At 43.8% G+C, this 11,768-nt stretch overlaps 2 non-coding genes across 2 annotated transcripts; one reads left to right on the plus strand and one right to left on the minus strand.

The window, feature by feature from the left end:
- Window positions 1-73, minus strand: trnak-cuu (transfer RNA lysine (anticodon CUU)). Its single transcript has one exon. It is a non-coding gene; the product is annotated as a tRNA-Lys (tRNA).
- Window positions 74-11,215: 11,142 nt separating this feature from the next.
- Window positions 11,216-11,287, plus strand: trnaw-cca (transfer RNA tryptophan (anticodon CCA)). The gene has a single exon. It is a non-coding gene; the product is annotated as a tRNA-Trp (tRNA).
- The last annotated feature ends 481 nt before the right edge of the window (window positions 11,288-11,768 follow it).

Consider the following 11,768-nt stretch of genomic DNA (forward strand, 5'->3'; position numbering starts at 1 on the left):
CGACAAACATGGGGCTCAAACCCACGACCCTAAGATTAAGAGTCTCATGCTCTACCGACTGAGCTAGCCGGGCTTCTCAACATCTACTCTGTCAATCCCCTTCAGAATATTGTCCGTTTCAATGAGATCACCTCCCATTCTTCGAAACTCCAAAGAGTATCGGCATATTCTACACAATCTCTCATCATAGGACAGCCCTCTCATCCCAGCAATCAATCTGTTGAACCTCTGTTGCACCATCTCCAAGGCAAGTATATCCTTCCTTAGATAAGTACTATGGGCGAATATCCTGTTTTTCTGCTGATTCTACGGTTGTATAAAAAGTTATTAAAATTCAACAGTCGCTGGGCAAACATATTTGTATTTCCTTCAGTGTGCAATACATGTCGGTGCATTAATGCTGATTGAAACAATTATTCAGTATTTCACCGACTTGGATTATTTTTAATCAACTTGCTCTGTAACAATGCTTTCCCTGACCGAAAATCAAACACTGACCACAGCAATGAGAACACCAAACCCTAACCACTCGACTGCCAGGGAGCACTGTTTGCAGTTGCCCCATAGTACCGAATATATAGCCCACAGTACAAGAGTAAGGAAGTCTTGCTACAATTGTACAGGGCCCTGGTGAGACCACACCTGGAGTACTGCACACAGTTTTGGTCTCCTTATCTGAGGAAGGACACACTTGCCGGGGAGGTGGTACAACAGAGGTTCACCAGATTGATTCCTGGGATGAGAGGACTGTATTAAGTTGAGAGATTGTGTAGAATGGGCCGATACTCTCCGGAGTTTAGAAGAATGAGAGGTGATCTCATTGAAACACACAATATTCTGAAGGGGATTGACAGGGTAGATGCTGAGAGGTTGTTTCCCCCGGGCTGGAGTATCTAGAACCAGGGTGCACAGTCTCAGGTTCAGGGGTCGGCCATTTAAGACAGAGATGAGGAGGAATTTCTTCACTCAGGGGGTTATGAATCAGTGGAATTCTCTGCCCCACAGGCCTGTGGATGCTGAGTCTCTGAATATATTCAAGGCTGCGTTCGATAGATTTTTGGAGTCTCAGGGAATCAAGGGATCGGGAGATCGAGCGGGAAAGTGGAGTTGAGATCGACGATCAGTCATGATCACATTGAATGGTGGAGCAGGCTTGAGGGGCCGTATGGCCTACTACTGCTCCGATTTCTTATGTTGTTCTCTGTGCTGACTCTGTGAAAAAAGGTTCCAATCAGTCCCATTCCCCAGCACCCTGCAAATGATTCTTTTTCAACTATATTTCCCTTTGGAAAGTTAATATTAAATCTGCTTCCAAAACCCTGTCAGGCAGAAAAATATTCACATTAATTTTATACAGCCCCATTTTAGACATTACTTTCCCTGCTTTGCATGTCATGCGTGGGCAAATGCACGGCAGATGAAGTATGATGTGGATAACTGTGAGGTTATCCACTTTGGTGGTAAAAACAGAGAGACAGACTATTATCTGAATGGTGACAGATTAGGAAAAGGGGGGGTGCAATGAGACCTGGGTGTCATGGTACATCAGTCATTGAAGGTTGGCATGCAGGTACAGCAGGCGGTTAAGAAATCAAATGGCATGTTGGCCTTCATAGCGAGGGGATTTACGTGCAGGGGCAGGGAGGTGTACTACAGATGTACAGGGCCTTGGTGAGGCCGAACCTGGAGTATTGTGTACAGTTTTGGTCTCCTGACTTGAGGAAGGACATTCTTGCTATTGAGGGAGTACAGTGAAGGTTCACCAGACTGATTCCCGGGATGGCGGGACTGACATATCAAGAAAGACTGGATCAACTGGATTGTATTCACTGGAGTTCAGAAGAATGAGAGGGGATCTCAGAAACATTTAAAATTCTGACGGGGTTCGACAGGTTAGATGCAGGAAGAATGTTTCCAATGTTGAGGAAGTCCAGAACCAGGGGTCACAGTCTAAGGATAAGGGGTAAGCCATTTCGGACCGAGATGAGGAGAAACTTCTTCACCCAGACAGTGGTGAACCTGTGAAATTCTCTACCACAGAAAGTTGTTGAGGCCAATTCACTAAATATATTCAAAAACGAGTTTGATGTAGTCCATACTACTAGGGGGATCAAGGGGTATGGCGAGAAAGCAGAAATGGGGTACTGAAGTTGCATGTTCAGTCATGAACTCATTGAATGGCGGTGCAGGCTCAAAGGGCGAATGGCCTACTCCTGCACCTATTTTCTATGTTTCTATTTTTCTGTGAATTATTATCTTGTCTCATTTTACACACTGCATTTTAGGACATTGCTTTAAAATGTTTGGTGCCTGTGACACCAGACATTGTTAGATTTAGTCACACACCATCCTGACTTGGAAATATATCGGTCGTTCCTTCATCGTCACTGGGTTAAAAGTCTCGAACTCCCTCCCTAACAGCTCTGTGGGAGCATCTTCTCCACACGGTCTGCAGCGGTTCAAGATGATGGTTCACCACCACCTTCTCAAGGGCAATTATGGTTCGACAATAAATTCTGGCCTTGCCAGTGACACCCAGATCCTGTGAACTAATATAATAAAATTCTATTTCAGGAGTCTGGTTCAAAATATTCTTTGCTGACGACACCAGGAATCTGGGGCAACTTTTGTCAAATTGGGCTCAAAACTGGAGCGGTAATTCCTACCGTGCACAGAAAATATAATCAGTATTAAAGATAAAATCACATGGTGCTCATTTTCAGAATCAACGCAGTAAGATTTGAAATAAAGTGAAAGAATTTCATAGTGAAAGTATTTGGAAATTAAATGTGACTTGTATTTCGCTCTTTAATTAAACTTTGTAGCATCTGTCTGCCATTCATGTCTCTGTTGAATATGGAAGGAGGGGTTTGACATTGACCAGACTGCACTGTTCCTGACATTTGTGGGCTCATCGTTTATAATGAGATGTTTCTTAACTATTGGTCACTGCCCACTTTAGCTCAGCCGTTGATTCGGAGTACCAACTTTGTGAAAAGTTTGAATTTGTCTTAATGCAATTGCTGCCTGGTGTTTTTGTTGTCATTTTCAATCCCCTTCTTTCGCACTGAAGCAAATTGTAACCGTGTTTTTTAATTAGCAGTGCGAGATTTTTCCAGGGCATATTTAAATGCTTCACAAAACCTTTCCAATGACTTCAGTTACCAGGGTTCGATTCCCAGTTAGGAAAGTAATTTTGCTACCACTAAGTGAAGTAATTTAATTAAATTACACAGATGACCCAAAGCACTTCAGACTGGTGTCAAAACAAATGCGTTGATAATTAGAAATAAGGAATGTCAGAAGTTGGACTTGAGTTTCTGGGATGGAGTATAAATAACCCTCTGTGCACTGGAACTGGGAAGGTGAATAATGAATGAGTTGTTTCCGGGTTTGAAATGCGGCTTAGATCTGCTGGTATTAACCGATAGCATTGTTGAGCAGAATGAAAGAAATGTTAACATAATCATTGAGGGACAGTCGATACTTCAACAACTTCATTTTAATAATTTGTGAAACTTTAATCATTGAGGAAGTTTTATTCCAATTCTGATTTTACACACTCTGTATTTTAGGAGACTAGTTTTAAATGTTCATTGCTCATCATGGAATCAGAGAAGTTTACAGGACGGAAGGAGGGAATGAACAATTAAAATTAGTTTTTGTTACAAAAATAACATTTTCATTTGGTTTTCAAACCAGGGATTTTTCGCGGGTGAGGCGAACATGATAACCACTACACTACGGAAACTGCTGCTTAGTGCAGTACCCAGAGAGAAGTGTTCAGCGACAAGCTGAAATGCTGAATCCGTTTCTGCAAAAAATTCCTTTCACAAACATTTCTCTGACCGAAACTGCACAAAACAAAAATGTTCCTTTCAAATGTGCCAATTATTTTCGTTATGCTTTTATTTTGCTTTCATGGGATAAAATAATTAATGATTCGATAATCTTCTTTTACACAATGAAAGAAATGCTAACTGAGAGAAAGTCAATCCGTCAATAATTTGTTCTGTGCTCTGCATGTTTGTAATGTCGCCAAGTTTGCTGATGATACAAAGATAGGTGGGAAAGCAAGTTGTGAGGAGGACGCAAACAATCTGCAAAGCGATATTGATAGGGTCAGTGGGTGGGCAGAAATTTGTCAGATGGAGTATAATGTGGGAAATATGAGGTTATCCACTGTGGTAGCAATAATAAAAAAGCAAATAATTATTTAAATGGGGAGAGATTACGAAATGCTGCGGTGCAGAGGGACCTGGGTGTCCTTGTACATGAAACACAAAAGGTTAGTATGCAGGTACAGCAAGTAATTAGGAAGGCAAATGGAATGTTAGTCTTAATTAAAAGGGGGATGGAGTATAAAAGAATGGAAATCCTGCTACAACTGTACAATTGTGAGACCACCAAGTGCAGAAACTCGAAAGGAATATAAGAAGTGCAGGGGTGCAATTAAAAAATATATCAGGAAAGCAAAGAGAGAGCATGAAAAAATGTTGACAAGTAAAATCAGGAAAAACACAAACACAAAGACATTAAGTGTAAGAGGATAACTAGAGATAGAGTGGAGCCTATTAGTGACCACAAAGGAAATCTGTGTGTGGAGGCAGAAGACGTGGCTATGATTCTTAATCGATACTTTGCCTCTTTTTCACAAAAGAGAGGGGCTGTTGATGTAGCACTTCAAAGACCGGACCATGTCCGGGTGAAATGTGCCCGCACTGTCTCAGTTGCTTTTCTACCGAGAGCACCTCTGGTTCTTCTAATGAGTCGAGTCGAGTCGGTCTTAATTCAACATCAGCTCTTTATTTCTCCAGCATATGCACGATGTTTTATAAATATATTAAGAGCAAGAGGATAACTAAAGAAAGGGTGGGTCTATTATATACCATGAGGGTAATCGGTGTGTGGAGGCGGAAGATGTGGAGATGGTTCTTAATGAATACTTTGCGTCTGTTTTCACAAAAGAGAGGGGCGATGCAGACACTACTATCGAGGAGAAGAAGTGTGAAATATTAGATGAAATAAACATAGTGAGAGATGAGGTATTAAGGGGTTTAGCAGCTTTGAAAGTGGATATCCCCAGGCCCAGATGAAATGCATCCCAGGCAGTTAAGTGAAGCAAAAGAGGAAGTAGCAGAGGCTTTGACCATCATTTTCCAATCTTCTCTGGCTTCAGGTGTGGTGCCAGAGGACTGGAGGGCTGCTAACGTTGTACCTTTGTTTAAGAAGGAAGAAAGGGATAGACCGAGTAATTACAGGCCAGTCAGCCTAACCTCGGTGGTGGGTAAATTATTGGAAAAAACCTAAAGGACAGGATAAATCTTCACTTAGAAAGACACGGATTAATCAACGACAGTCAGCACAGATTTGTTAAGGGAAGGTCGTGTCTGACTAACTTGATTGAAATTTTTGGGAAGGTAACCAGGAGGGTCGATGAAGGCAAAGCATATGACGTAGTGTATATGGATTGCAGCAAAGCTTTTGATAAGGTCCCACATTGCAGACTGGTCACAAAAGTAGAAGCCCATGGAATCCAGGGCAAAGTGGCAAGTTGGATCCAAAACTGGCTCGTAGGCAGGAAGCAAAGGGTAATGATTGATGGGTGTTTTTGCGACTGGAAAGATGTTTCCAGTGGGGTTCCGCAGGGCTCAGTACTACGACCCTTGCTTTTTGTGATTTACATGAATGATCTACACTTGAATATAGGGGTTATGATTAAGAAGTTTGCAGTTGATACTAAAATCTGCGGTGTGGTTGATAATGAAGGAGAAAGCTGCGAAATGCAGGAGGAAATCAAACAACTGGTCAGGTGGGCAAAACAGTGGCAAATGGAATTTAATCCGGAGAAGTGTGAGGTCATGCATTTTGGGAGGGCTAACAAGGAAAGGGAATAGACATTAAATGGTAGGACACTGAGAAGTGTAGAGGAACAAAGGGACATAAGAACATGAGAACATGAGAAATAGGAGCAGGCCATAAGGCCCCTCGAGCTGCTTCGCCATTTAATACGATCATGGCTGCTCCGATCATGGACTTGGTCCTCTTACCTGCCCGCTCCACATAACCCCTTATTCCCTTATCGTTTAAGAAATTGTCCATATCTGTCTTAAATTTATTCAACGACCCAGCTTCCACAGCTCTCTGGGGCAGCGAATTCCACAGATTTACAACCCTCTGAGAGAAGAAATTTCTCCTCATCTCAGTTTTCAATGGGCGGCCCCTTATTGTAAGATTATGCCTCCTAGTTCTAATCTGCCCGATCAGTGGAAACATCCTCTCTGCATCCATCTTGTCAAGCACCCTCATAATCTTATACGATTCGATTCGGTCACCTCTCATTCTTCTGAATTCCCATGAGTAGAGGCCCAACCTACTCAACCTTTCCTCATAAGTCAACCCCCTCATCTCCGGAATCAACCTAGGGAACCTTCTCTGAACTGCCTCCAAAGCAAGTATATCCTTTCGTAAATATGGAAACCAAAACTGCACGCAGTATTCCAGGTGTGGCCACACCAATACCCCGTATAACTGCAGCAAGACTTCCCTGCTTTTATCCTGCATCCCCTTTGCAATAAAAGCCAAGATTCCATTGGCTTTCCTGATCATAAATTTAATTTAAGACAGAGAAAATCAGTTTCTTAACTGATAAGGAAATAAGGGGTAATGGGGAGCGGGCAGAGAAGTGGACCTGAGCCCATGTTCGGATCAGCCATGATCGTATTAAATGGAGGAGCAGGCTCGAAGGGCTGTTTAGCCTACTCCTGCTCCTATTTCTTTGTTATGTTCTTATCACTTGCTGTACCTGCATACTAACCTTTTGTGTTTCATGCAAAATTACCCCAGGTCCGACTGTACTGCAGCACTTTGCAATCTTTCTCCACTTAAATAATAACTTGCTCTTTGATTTTTTCTGCCAATGTTCATAACCTCACACTTTCCAACATTACAATACATCTGCCAAATTTTTGCCCACTCACTTAGCCTGCTTATGTCCTTTTGCAGATTTTTTGTATCCTCTTCACACATTGCTTTTCCTCTCATCTTTGTCTCATCAGCATACTTGGCTATGTTACACTCGATCCCTTTTCCCAAGTCATTAATATAGATTGTAAATAGTTGGGGCCCCAGCATCTATCCCTGCGGCATCCAACTAATTACTGATTGCCAAAACGAGAATAAACCATTTATCCCGACTCTCTGTATTCTGTTCGTTAGCCAATCCTCTATCCATGCTAATATATTACCCCCAAACCCGTGAACTTTTATCTTGTGCAGTAACCTTTTATGTGGCACCTTGTCAAAATGCTTTCGAGAAGTCAAAATACATCACATCCACGGGTTCCCCTTTATCCACCCTGTTCATTACATCCTCAAAGAATTCCAGCAAATTTGTCAAACATGACTTCCCTTTCATAAATCCCTGCTGACTCTGTCTGATTGAATTATTTTTTCCAACTGTCCTGCTACTGCTTCTTTAATAATGGACTCCAACATTTTCACAACCACAGATGTTAGACTAACTGGTCTATAGTTTCCTGCTTTTTGTCTGCCTCATTTTTTCAATAAGGGCGTTATATTTGCAGTTTTCCAATCAGCTGGGTCCTCACAGAATCCAGGGAGTGCATGTCCACAGATCCCTGAAAGTAGCAGGCCAGGTAGATAAGGTCTTTAAGAAGGAATATGGAATGCTTGCCTTTATTAGCCGAGGCATTGATTACAAGAGATGGGGTGGGGATTTATACTTGTACTGTATAAAACACTGGTTAGGCCACAGCTGGAGTACTGCGTGCAGTTCTGGTCGCCGTATTACAGGAAGTACGTGATTGCACTGAAGAGGGTACAGAGGAGATTTACGAGGATGTTGCCGGGAGTGGAGAATCTTATCGATGAGGACAGATTAAATAGGCTGAGTTTGTTTTCCCTGGAACAGAGGAGGCTGAGGAGAGGCCTCACTGAGGTGTATAAAATTATGAGGGGCCTAGATATAGTGGATAGAAAGGGCCTATTTCTCTTAGCAGAGGGGTCAACAACCAGGAAGATAAATTTAAAGTAATTGGTAGAAAGTTTAGAGAAAACATTTCTTCACGCAGAGGGTGGTGGGGGTCTGGAACTCACTGCCTGAAAGACTGGCAGAGGCAGACAACCTCACCACATTTAAAAAGTGCTTGGATGTGCACCTGAAGTGCCGTAACCTGCAGGGTTATGGACCAAGAGCTGGAAATTAAGATTAGGCTGGATAGCCTCTTATTGGCCGGCGCGGACACGATTCGACGAAATGGCCTCCTTCCGTGCTGTAAACTTCTATGATTCTATGAACACCTTCGCAAAGAGTTGAGGTTCGTGAGGGGTGATTTGGGTACATCTTTTCTCACGTGGCAACACTTCAAAGGTAACTCCATGGCTGTAAAGCGCTTTTGGGCGTCATGAGTTCCTGACAGGCACTGCAGAAATGCAAGTCCTTCTTTGCAAAAGTTTGACGCAAATTAAAAATTTGCGACAAATTGAGGGCTCGTGCGGGATTTGAACTGAGAAACTCTCGCAAATTTCAAGTAACAGCCCCAAAACTACAATCATACTCCAAAACCAACGAGCCAACTGCTTTGCAAATGTGGAGATTAGGTGTAACCATTATTGAAGCATTTCTAGTGTGTTTTGCTATTCTTGATCGGAGGAGCACATGAGACGGAATCAGTGACTTTGCCTTTTCGACATGTCTTCTGAAGCGCCGCACGGTCACACTCCTGCAGTCAATGAGCTGTTGGGACGTTAATGTATCCATCATCATCATCATCATAGGCGGTCCCTCGAAACGAGGATGACTTGCTTCCACGCCGAAAAAGGATGAGTTCACAGGTGTTTCAATGAAGGACCCGAACGACATCCCAAAGGGTGGAAGATGCCTGTGCGTGGATTTTTTTGATGTGTGGTAGCCGTTGCACCCCAGCCATCACACGGGCTTGACAGAGCGAGGTCTTAGTCCAGTGGCAAGGGTTAACCAAGAGGACTGGAGACCAGCTATCCTGCACAGACCTAGTGCACACACATATCGCAGTGTGGGCTGGCCTGTGCTGCCCCTGGGCTCCTGGCTCCGAACTCATGCCTCCCCTGGGCCCTGATCACATCCCTCCACAGTCTCTCGCCGCTCCTTCGCCCCGATCTCGCCGCTCCTGCTGTGTCTGCCCACGTTCCAATCACCGACCCGGACCTTGATGACATCACTCTTCGCTGCCGCCAACCTCCTGCACCAGCTCGCGCTGCTCCCTGGAGTAGTCTCCCGGGACCTCCAAGCTGCTCCCAGGGCCGCTCGCCGTTACTTTTATGGCCCCGACCTGCCGCTGGTGTTCTCCCGTTAGTGTATCCAGGCTGTGGGTGGCCACCCCGAGCGCAGCAGAGGGGTTTCTGCATTAGTTCTGGGTGGGGACAGTCTCTTTCCCCTTCTCTCTTCCTCTTGTCTATATCCTTGTGCTTTTATTTCTCTATTTATTCCCCCTGTCTCAGTTTCTAGTGTTTAAAAGGGAACAAAAGATGAAATGGGTGTCTCTGTAGAACAACTTCTCTCACTCAAAGTTAGACGCACTACCGTTGCACCATGAGGTCGAGGCAGTTAGCCACTGATATTCCGGTTCATATATAAATATATATAAATATATCTACATGTATCATAACTGTTCCCTGGTGGTCGAGGGGTTAAGATCCGGTGAACTAATCTGGTTTCAATCCTCGAGCAGTTCATTGCATTAAAATAATTGAGGACTGTGAACGATTAATAAATACTGTAATCACCATGAATACCAATACTTTCTGTGATACACCGAGCTTACAGACTATCTGGCTTCTCCTGCCCTTTGCCGGGCACGTGTTCCGGGTTTAATTTTGTCAACTGGGCGAGTTCGCTGATCGCGGGGAGACGGTAAGAGCCTCTGTGGCCCCACTGTGAGGATGTGGAAGTGAACACAGTGGCTGGGTGATCCGTGACATCTCTGTAAAGGGCAGCGGAGCGGAAGGATTGAGAACTTTCAGTGTGGGACAGAAGTTGTTTGAGGTGAGCAAACACATTCCCGATCAGCACAGAGGGAGCTCACTGGTCAGCTACCATTTGTTGGGGCTGCTGTGCCAGAGGATTCTGCAGTACAGCGGTTATCACGTTTTCTTTACATGTGACAGGTCCTGGTTCAATCCTGGCCACGAACTTTATGTTTAAACTTGCGAAAGAGGAACAATCAGAGGCGAGTTTATTCTCCTGGCAAATGTTGCCTCACCTGCTGAGATTTCCAGCATTTGCTGTTTTTATTTTCTATTTATTCTCCTGGTAAAAGGGCTCCCTTATTCCTTAATTGCTCTTTATTTCACTTCAATAAAGAGATAACATTCAGTGAGAGAAAACGGATCCACCGGGGATCTTTCGCATGTGAGGCCAACGTGATATCCGCTAGACTGCAACCAATCAAAGGGCAAGAAACCACTGAATATAAAGGGTGAACTCACAAATATCAGGGGCAGTGCAGTCTGGTCAACGTCAGACCCTACTTTCTTATTCAGCAGTGGCATGAACGGGAGTCAGATGCCACAAAGTTAAATTAAAGACATAAATACAAGTAACACTTCCAAATCTTTTCACTGTAAAATTCTTTCATTTTAATTGAAATCCTACTGCATTGAATCTGAAAATGAGCACCATGGGATTTTATCCTCACGACTGATTCTATTTTCTGTGCACGGTGGGAATAACCGGTGCTGTTAAATTTGACAAAAGTTGCCCCAGATTCCTGGTGTTATCGGCAATGAAGGTTATGAACCAGACTCCTAAAATACAGTGTGTAAGATGGGTTAATATGCATAAGAACATAAGAACATAAGAAATAGATGCAGGAGTCGGCCATACGCCCCTCATGCCTGCTCCGCCATTTAATACGATCATGGCCGATCCTATCATGGACTCAGGTCCACTTCCCTTCCCGCTCCCCAAAGCACAGGACAAATGATTGAAGTATCCGACTGTCCCTCAGTTAACATTTCTTTCATTGTGCAAAAGAAGGTGAGGGGTTAATTAATGATGCTTTCCCGTGAAAGCAACACAAATGTGTCAGAAAAAAACATACAGTGACTGGCAGGTGAGCGCTGCTTCTGACACCAGGTGGGAATGGGCGGAGATTTTAAAGCCACTTGTATTGTGAAACCTTCATATAGACGAACATCCCACACACACTGTGTAGACCTCGTGGCGCAATGGTAGCGTGTCTGACTCCATATCAGAAGGTTGCATGTTCAAATCACGTCGAAGTCACTGTATTTTTGGAAATTGTTCTTCCAGAATTAATATTTTCTTTGCTGTTTGGCAATAACCAGACCCTTGCTCCAAGGTTTGTCTCACTGTTTCCCCGGTGTCAGGCAGAGTTACGCCTGCTGCCCTCATTTATTTCATGTGACAGGACACAACAGTTCAAAATCATTCTGGAGGTGGCCACACCCAGCACTGAATCGTCAGGACATCCGAGCGGTCTCAGGTGCTGTGTTCTGTTCGCAGTCTTCTCTGGAGGTGTGGATTTGAATCTAACATTTCTTACTTTTAATCATTAAGTGAAACTCATTGTTTGACACCACGACTAACTCCTAAAAACTGGGATTCAGCAGTTCACCTGCTCGCTTCACATTTCCGTCTGACCTGGTGCTGAAAGTGGAGATGTTTCCGCAGTGTAGCGGTTAACACGTTCACCTCACAAGTGAAAGCTCACTGGGCGGGAATATTTTCTGTAGCTTTCTCCTCA

Source organism: Pristiophorus japonicus, chromosome 28, assembly GCF_044704955.1.
Source record: "Pristiophorus japonicus isolate sPriJap1 chromosome 28, sPriJap1.hap1, whole genome shotgun sequence".
Classification (NCBI taxonomy): Eukaryota; Metazoa; Chordata; class Chondrichthyes; family Pristiophoridae; genus Pristiophorus; species Pristiophorus japonicus.